At 38.3% G+C, this 7,915-nt stretch overlaps 1 long non-coding RNA gene across 2 annotated transcripts; it reads left to right on the top strand.

The window, feature by feature from the left end:
- The first annotated feature begins 4,790 nt into the window (after positions 1-4,790).
- On the top strand, positions 4,791-6,578 carry LOC110790666 (uncharacterized). 2 transcript variants are annotated; one of them, XR_002533858.2, is made up of 2 exons: positions 4,791-5,328; positions 6,037-6,578. It is a non-coding gene; the product is annotated as an uncharacterized lncRNA (long non-coding RNA). The 2 variants fall into 2 exon arrangements; XR_002533857.2 differs by having other exon boundaries at positions 6,176-6,578.
- Positions 6,579-7,915: the final 1,337 nt, after the last annotated feature.

The following is a 7,915-nucleotide window of genomic DNA, read 5'->3' on the forward strand; positions in this document are numbered from 1 at the left end:
AGAGTAAGGCATACTGCACTAATGCGGGCACGACCAAAGAGTATGTGTAAAAGAGGCAAAGACTACTTATCGCCCAAATTCAAAATGCAAGCCACACGACTTCTACGTTAAGGATTAAAGGTAGCAAAACATTACCTACCACGGAAGGGATAGCTCGCACCTACACGAGCGGAACCCCAAGGCATCTTTCTCAAAAGAACCTACGAAAATCGTACGCCAAAAGGAAGCATCCCAATGTGCATACTTGGGGGCTCCAAGCTACGAAACAACCATAGAAAAATAAAAAAATCTCGAAGAAAATGTTTGGACAAACGAAAGGGCACGATGTTTGAGCCCACTTCATGAATGGGCCTGACCCCTATCAAGCTTCTAAAGCAAACTATTCAAAATCAGTCATTGTTAAAAAAAAATTATTCAAGCAAACTGATTAATGGACCGTACACCACGGCCATTCTATGAACGCTCGTTCGCACATGCATATCATCATTCTAAATATCGAACATTCACGAACGCATTCAAAAGAAAAAAATATATACAAGAGCGATCAAAGCCTTACGCCTCAAGGTATGTTCCTCGGGCCATATAGACTCGCCCAACTATCGAGATAACTGTACGCCTTAAGAGCAACAGTTCCTTAAAATAATCGCCCCAAAGCGACAGGCACCGTAGTCCACCAATCGGCTACGGCTTCTCGAGAAAATCATCACGTTCTAAAAACAAAGAAAAAACAAAAGAAAAGAGAATACATAAAACTTCCAAGTGAAATAAACGAACGAACAAGAGGCCAACTGTGTCATCAAAAGACCAGCCCAAACAACACTTTCAACGCCCCACCTGGGCGTGAATTATTTCAACACCCAGGCCTGGGCGCCGAAAATGAATCCAGGCTCAAAAAAGGCCCTAACTTCTATTGGGCCCTGCCGCATCCATTTGACTCGAAAATTGCCAATTTCCTTACTGAAAGTTGCACCTCACGACTTTGTCAAGAGTAGCACACCACTACGAAGATAGCTCGCACTTACGAGCACGATCCCAAACACAATCAAGGACATTACAAAATGCGTATCCCCAAAGAACCTCTTTGACAAGAACTGACCGCCAAGCACGAGTACTTGGTGGCTCGAAAGGAAAAAATATATCTCAAAAAAAGGGGTATGCAAAGTTAAAACAATATTCCCAGACTACGCTGTACAAAGTCCCGTGTTTGGATAATCTCAAAAGAAAAAGAACTGGTTTACGACCTCAAGACAAAGGTCGCCGTTGATACTTATACATGGTCCCCAATCAAGGACCCATGTAGTGGCAAAATTGAGCCATAAAGACTAGTTCAAAACCATGAAAGAAGATGACCACAAGACAATGGTCCGTTTAAACACGTTGTCAACCCACATTCAGGTTGTAACTAAATCCGAGCATCCCTCGAAAGAATTCGCTCTTGCAAGAATGAATAAAAGAAATTCTCAAAAGAAATCACGACTTGCCCACCTCAATCGGGCAAGATTGCGCCACGAACCGCGCGAGTTCCAAATAGAAAAACGAATTCAGGGATGTCCACCCTTAGCGGACAGGGCTCGCCCACCTTCAGCGGGCGGGGTCTGCGTCACTAGCCGCGCGGATCCTCAGTTTTCGAAAAATAGAATCTTCAAAAGCAAAATGAAACAGGCTCGCCATCTTTAGCCGGCGGGGTCTACGTCACAAACCACGTAGGTCCTTATTTTCAAAAAAAAGCAAAAGAAATTTCAAAAACAAGATTCGTCCACTTTTTCGGACGGGGCATCCACCCTTAGCGGACAGGCTCGCCGTCTTTAGCCGGCGGGGTCTACGTCACAAGCCGCGTAGGTCCTTATCTTCAAATTTCAAAAAACAAGATTCGTCCACTTTTTCGGACGGGGCGTGCACCCTTAGCGGACAGGCTCGCCATCTTTAGCCGGCGGGGTCTACGTCACAAGTCGCGTAGGTCCTTATTTTCAAATTTCAAAAACAAGATTCGTCCACTTTTTCGGACGGGGCGTCCACCCTTAGCGGACAGGCTCGCCATCTTTAGCCGGCGGGGTCTACGTCACAAGTCGCGTAGGTCCTTAGTCGCTGCAGCGATAACTTTTTCTGGTTTTCCCTTTTCCAAAAATTAAAAGGATTGGTTTTCCGTTTTTCCAAAAAAAGAGCGATGTGCTGGATTTTCCTTCGTTTTACGTCCCATAAAAACAAGGGGGTTTTCTCGTTTAACTAGCCCTGAAAATGAGAATTTTAAAAAACATTTTTACCACGTGGTTGGGCTTGGCCAGGCCCAATTACACTTTATAGCTTTGATTTCGAAAACATCTGTAGCTACTCCCAATGACAAAGTGAGGGAGTTTCTACGCCTCTTTAGATACTTCGAATGACAAAGTGAGGGAGTATTCTATACTATCCGTTGATAAATCCCAATGACACGTGAGGGATATGTCGACACTTCAGTTGATGACCCTTAAGTCAAATGTTATCACTCGGGGGCTCGTGAGACCCTCGCAAAAGCAGGTCACCATGACTTGTGCGACGCACTCCGTCTAGTACTTTGACCATCGTCTTATTCCAAGACTCAGTCAAAGTGGGGGCTAACTGTAGACACCTACTTTTGTCCCCATTCCCGAAAGGGAAGGTTCGATGATGAAAGCGTAAATCTCCACTTGACAACGCATCTCCTATAAGATAACGAATCTCAATTCCCCTTTTCATTTCACCCGAAACCTGCTATTTATGGAAACCTGCTAAAAATAGTAACTGCCGTAAAGGGTAGCTTCTAAAAGTGGCAAGTCATAAAAGATAGAAACCTGTCAGAATTAGGTGTTGCACTCCAACATAAATCCTAAATGAGATAGAAAACTACGAGAATCCTATTCCTAATATGATTCGGAAATAAGAGTTACGTATTAATTAAAATCCTAACGAGCCTAGAGTTCGTAACGGGCCCAGACGCATTCCGTCATAAAATTGATACGCAATGAAAGACTCTATTAAATCTCAAACACTCCGGATTCTAGGAATCCGAATCTGACAAAGAAACGGCCCAAACAGCAATTTCAACGCCCAACCCTGGGCGCTGAAATTGCCTGGATCCTATTTTCAACGCCCAGAGCTGGGCGCTGAAAATACCTGGGTACATATTTTTTCCTAATTCTTTGTGGATTAGAACTCTGCAATTCTATCTTTCCACGAACTCTTCCCTATAAATACAGCCCTAAATTCGACGTGAAACACACAACAATAACACATACACAATTCATATTCTGAGTATTGACTCCAACCCTTAGCCTAAGCCTCACGCTGCGAAATTGTCCACGCGTCCTGTCGCAATCGATCCATAAATCGAACAGAACGTATCCTGTCCCATAATTTGAGATTCGTTAAATAAAAAGGAGAAATAGCAAAGTCAAAGTGGTTAGTTTTCTGAGAACCGTGACGCACCTCTCAAGGGTGCGTCGTAATGTGTCCCTTTTCGATGATTTAATTGCTTTCCTCGCCCTTTTTATGAACTGTTAAACTAACTAAATCTGATTGTCCTATCACGCCTAACAAATATAATATTTTTGGGAAATTGGATTATCATGCTAGGTCCCTTAATGCTATCTAAATCAGATAATCGCGATCGATCTAGTATTATATGTTGCATATTGCTAAAATCAACTCAGATTAGTTTAATAGTTAACGCATGTCCCTTCAATTATTTATGCTGAGCTAGTAAGGATATCCTGCCTCTGGAGTTATCGACGAGCGAAGTACTCCTCTCGGTAGTTACAGTCCCCCGAACCCTCAATCTCTACCTTGCGGGTGTATGTTGAGAGATCCCCACACCAGGGATCACAAGGGAACCTACGGCCGTCGTGGTCAAACATAATTGCACTCCCTTTAAAAACTGAATGGCGACTCCTATATTACTAGTCAATTGGGTGTATACTCACAGGAAATCCAATTACACTTGATTGAATAAAAGAATCGTCACACCCACGAGGGACGAGGTCACGCATTAGCCTCGTGCTTTTTCGACCCCCTCACAGGTTGTGTTTAGACAAAGAATCGAAAAATAAATCTCTACTCTTAGAGAGCCTGTGATACCATGTTAAAACTCATAGTAGATTAGGAGAAAACGGCTTAGCCTTTTGTATATATTATTACTAGATTTTAGCCCGTGCGATGCACGAATTATATTATTTTGTATTTCATATTATTTAAAAAATCTACAATATAAGTAGTTAATGTTTACTTATGTGACATCATGTAAATAAACTTAAATTTATTCTAAGAAATAGTAGTTGATTATCTTTTTATATATCTTTAAGAAAAATATTTGTTAATATATATTTTATATTTATCTTTTTGTAAATTATATTTTATAAATATAAAATTTGTTTGCTAAAACTTTTAAACGTATTTGTTAATATTTGCCAAAATTTGTAAACGTATTTGTTACTATATATATGATATATTTATCTTTTTTGTAAATATATATTTTATAAATATAAAATTTGTTTGCATTTAAATATATCCACATGGCATCTAATTAATTATCTATGTGGCACTTCATTTTTTTAATTCAAAATTAAAAATCTTATTTTTCATTGGTCGAAATCATTAGTATTCCTACATGGTGCTCTAATATTTCAGCAAATATGCCTCCTTTATATTTATATATTATATATACGTTATATATATATATAGATTTACACTCAAATGAGAAAGGAGCTTAAAATGAGAAGAATGAGAAGCGATCTCGTGCATTCGTTGTGATCGGATCTAACGGACGTAAGCATCTCCATAGCGCGTTAGTAATGGCAAAGTCGTAAATATTGCAAAAATTATTTATCATCCCGACTTCCAGAAACATTCCCTTTTCTCTCTCCTCGTGCTACACTCTCCTCAGGAACTCCTTATTTACTCTCCTCCATTTTTGCTCTCCTTCGTGATTCTCTCTCCTCAGCGCTACCGCTCCTCACCTGCTGCAACCACTGCATCGCCACCATCTCCACACTTCCATCATCTATGCGTCGTCTCTTCTGCTTCAATTTGTGAATGATTTTTTGTTGATTTCTGTAAATTGTAGGGTTAGGCAATTGTTGAGTGATTCCTAATGCTCTTTGTAATTTTTAGCTTCGATTTTGATGTTTACATGCGAAAATTACTGCAACAATCAATTATTCACTTGTTATATGTGATTAGGGAGGATTTGAAGAAATTGTGAAATGGTTTTCGCAAAATCCACCGCTCCGCCACCACTCCACCACCACCCCGCCGACCTCCACCACTTCGACTACTGCCACTCTGCCGACCGCCACCATATATGCGCCCTCTTCTTTGGTGAGTTATTTTTAGTGTTTCATTAAAATTTTAGGGTTAGATAATGAGTTTCACTTATGTCTGATTGTAGTTCCTGGGGAAATTTGCTGCAAATGAGTAGATTGTTGATAGATTTTTCCTGTGATTTATGTGGATAATTACAGTGTTGTTTAATTAAATTGGTTAATTGATTAAATGGAAGCTCCTTAAATGTTTGCTCAGTTATAATCATTTTCTCTCCTCAATTGTTTTCTCATTTATGGATGAGCAAATACTTTCAGAGTCTACTCTGAAACTAGTTGATCTGAAGATATATTAAACTCTTTGTTAGATACTCCTTGTAAGACTATAAATATGAAATTGGTTGATTGAAAGATTTTTTTTACCCCAGTTGGTAGTGGTTATGAGTCCCCATTAATAGCTTATATACCAGATGCCACAATAAATTATGAACATGTGTTTTTCTGTTCCAAAACGACATCAATAATGGTTCCATACCTATAAGCTAAGGCTAGGGTTAAAATGTATCGTTCTGTTGTTTTTTAGAAAGTTGTGCAAATAATGTTTATTTTACCGTTTTCAACTGAGAATGGAGGGGGTAGTACATTTTAGTGTGTTTCATGTTACAATGTGCACTTTGATGATAGGTTGAATGCAAAGTTAATGGAATTAAGTTGTAAATTTGTTTGTTATTTGAGGTTTGTTGTTCTGAGTAGTGTATACTCTCAGGATATTTTCTGTGACTGCATTATGCTTCTGGATGAGATTTTTTCTCCAAGTGTGATGCGGCGACTCAAAGTGTCACTATTCGTGAATATGAGAAACCTTGTAAAGCTCTACTTCAACTGATAAAATTTGTGCTCAATAGTGCAGCCGTCTTGGACAAATTAGTTATTGTCTGCAACAAGAAGGATGAAATTTATTCAGCAGAGGAAAACGAGTTCCTTTCACAGCTAGCAGGCTTTCCAAGAACCTCACGGAAGGCAAAGGTTGTATTTAGTAACTCATAGCAAGGTGCGTAGGTGCAGTGTGGGTGTTTATAATTACTCCGTAGACGATATCTTTTGTTTAGGAGATAGGACCCCTGTTGCAAAATTCAGTGTTGCTGCTACTGGTAGCAGCCTAGTGTTAAAATCAAAAATTACTAGGAAAATGGTTCTGTTGTAGTGATTCTGGTTCTTCAATTTGTAGTCAGATGTGGCATCAGGTGCTGCTCTTTGATATTATAGCAACTTGTTTGGTGAGTAGTAAAAGTAATGAGTTTTACGTAATTTTGCACAAGTAGTTTCATTATTTCTCCCAGTTATGTATTTCTCTTTCTGCATAGATTTTCTGTAATTTAAGGCAGCATTAGATTTTATTGTTGGAGCATGTTCACAATATTAATTTATCCCATTAGCTTGTTGAACACAAAGCAACGAATCTCCTTTAGTATTATCCATAATTTCTATTTTTTTCTCCTTATACTCTTCATTACAATACTTGATCTCGTACCACCTCGAGCAACTTTCCTGCAAGGGTATATATCCCCTGCACCTGTTAGATTCAGAGTGGTCATGTTAAGCCAAACGTAGCCGTAGTTAGAAATTTATGTCCTGTAAGGACGGCGCCTTGAAATAATTGTAAGGAATTAGAAGAATTATATTCCTACTCTGTTTGACTTTTATTTGCAACCGTTTGAATTTAGTTTCAATGCTAATAACAATATGATTATCCCCAAGTCGTATTATTCTCCAAGACATTACTGTAAGACATGAAAGAAGGTTGAGGGAGCTTCCATTTCACATGATAGAAAGAATTGATTTCAAAGTATATGCATTTGTTTGAGAATTGGAACTTTTGAGTTTCGTGCAAAAATGAGCTTTCCTAGCTTACATAGAAAAAATCCTGACGGTAGTTACCTGACAATTGCACAAATGTGTAAATTTATTTTGCTCATTTGTACAAATTAATAAATTTATTTTGCTCATTTGCACAAATGAGTAAGTGGTACGTTGAAAATCTAATCACAAGGTATAATTTTATTTTAGTTTCAATTGTTTTCTACATTGAAGACCAAACAAGGGAAAACTATGGAGTTCTCCATGCTTTACTTTTCCATAGATTTGTAAGTTCGTAAATCGCTAGCATTGCCAAAAGTTCACGCAGTTACATATATGAAAAGCTAGATGTGAAGAATACAATTCCATTTGATTAGAATGTGAAGCTCACCTCGTAATAGCCAGGTGTAAAGCATAGCCCACACTTCCTCTGATTCTAAAGCTCCATTACTAAACCCCTCACCAAAATCCAATAAACAATGAGCAATTGTTTATAAATGAGCACATATTAAATTTCAGATTTTAAATATTTGCTCGTTGTGTCTAAATGAGCAAATATTAAAGTTTCGATTCTAAATATTTGCTCATTGTGTCTAAATGAGCAAATATTATATTTTCGATTCTAAAATTTTGCTCATTGTGTCAAAAGGAGCACATATTAAAGTTCGGATTTTAAATATTTGCTCATTGTGTCTAAATGAGCAAATATTATAGTTTCGATTCTAAATATTTGATCATTGTGTCTAAATGAGCAAATATTAAAGTTCGGATTTTAAATTTTCGCTCAT

This window comes from Spinacia oleracea, chromosome 2 (assembly GCF_020520425.1).
Source record: "Spinacia oleracea cultivar Varoflay chromosome 2, BTI_SOV_V1, whole genome shotgun sequence".
Lineage (NCBI taxonomy): Eukaryota > Viridiplantae > Streptophyta > Magnoliopsida > Caryophyllales > Amaranthaceae > Spinacia > Spinacia oleracea.